The sequence below is a fragment of the Balaenoptera ricei genome, chromosome 18 (genome assembly GCF_028023285.1).
Source record: "Balaenoptera ricei isolate mBalRic1 chromosome 18, mBalRic1.hap2, whole genome shotgun sequence".
Classification (NCBI taxonomy): domain Eukaryota; kingdom Metazoa; phylum Chordata; class Mammalia; order Artiodactyla; family Balaenopteridae; genus Balaenoptera; species Balaenoptera ricei.
In genome coordinates, this window is record NC_082656.1 from 1,100,850 (window position 1) to 1,102,721 (window position 1,872).

The window sequence follows — 1,872 nt, forward strand, 5'->3', positions numbered from 1 at the left end:
GCAGCCTCTGTGGCGGAGGCGCTGAACGGCGGCCGGTGTTGCCTTTCTGCGGTGGGCGCCAGTGCCGCCACGCTAGGGCCCCGGGAAAGCGGCGAACAAATCGTGCGCTGCGAGTCAGGAGGGCTGCGAGCAGCAGGGCTAAGCGACGTGCGTTCGCGTTCAGAGCCCGCGAGAGGTGGGGAGGAGAGATCCGAGGAGGGAGACGGAAGTTAATCATCTCGGAGAAGAATACAACTCGGAAGGTGTGACAGGCCCGTGTGTGGAATGGCCATCTGAGATGCGGCGCACGCCCAGCCGTATGAACGGAACAGAGTGGGGTTGTTCCAGGCAAATGTCACAGAGCGAAAAAGGAACAAGGGACCAGGGTATTTGCAGGGGCGTGGCGATCGCGTCGAACCACCAACTCCCAGACGAGAAGGGAAACTAGGGCTCGAGTGGGGTGGCTGGTGAAAAGGCAGGGCCAGCAGACGAGGTCAGACAACTACAGGACAGGTGCGGAGAGAAGGTGCTGGTGTCGGGGGCCACTCACACTCGGACGGACGGGGAGCCGTTACCAGTAATGATCGCAGGGGTCGCGGTGGGTGAGCACAGGCTTCCAGAGTTGAGACGTGATGGGGGAAAGCAGGTGGAGCTGGGGTAGCCAGTTCGAGGCCGGGTCTTGGGTGGCTCCTCCACAGGTGTTAAAGGTGCGGGAATGAGGTGCCGGCGTGGTGGGACCTCCAGGTGCTGCCCGAGAAGACGACAGATAGACAACTCGTGGTGGGGAGACCTGATCTTCGGAGGAGGGAAGGAGGCTTGGATCCGTCAGTTAACCCAGGAAGGTAAGTGGATGCAGCCACCCCTACCCGGCTCCCATGCCAGGGAGCTACAGCCGGCCTGGCGCTGGGGGGCTGAGCGGTCCAGGGGCTGGGCGAGGAACGGCTCTCGTGAGGTCGGGGACCGTGGCACCTTCAGCGGAGAACACTGTAGAAGAGTTAGCTTCCAAGGGAACATGACGAGGCTGCTTTTGAGTATTTTGTTGCCTTTTCTCACTCGTCTTGATGTTGGATTTAACTATGAGCATGTTTATTTCACACGTTCATAAATATGTTCAGGTTTGAGGGGAATTGACTACAGACATTTTGCACCTGTTGAGAAGACAATTTCTCAACTCTGCTTAGCATCACAAAAACGAATTTTATGTTCTATCAAGTGGGCAAGCATTTTCAGTAGTTTATGATCTTATATAAAATGGAAAGTGTTGGGAAGTAAATACTTCCGTTTCCAAGTAACAGGGGAGGAGAGGGAAGTTGCCATGTTATCAGACAGTAGAAGATATTTTGTTGAATAATATACAGAATGAGCGGTCTGGCGCTGTATCGCCTTACCTTTCAAAGGATGAAACTGCTGTCTCCTAAAGGAGTCCCACACTTCTACCAAATTTAAAAAAACAGTATGTGTTTGTGTATTGATATGTTTATTCCCATTTTACCAGAAAGAACACAATTTATCTACTAATCAGAAAAAAAGTTTTGTAACCTAAAAACAAACGTTTACTCGCCAAGCTGTAAATAGCTTAAATGGCTTAAATTGGAGATTTCTGTGGGATTTTGAGCAGTAAATAGGACAATTCCTAAACTCTTCAGTTATAGACTATTCAAGGCATACAAAAGTGTTGTTTTTCTACACAGCATAACTGAAATGTAGCTTAACCAATGATTTACAAGGCAGTCAAATACCAAAGCTGGAAAGCATTTAGGGAACCATAAATTATGTATTTTCTATACCTTCGAAAACCTTTCAGCTGTTATCAATCTTTTTTTATTGGCCAAGTATGACTGCCGTAAAATGACCGTATTCACTAGCCCTTCACCTAAAAAGCATTAAGCATTC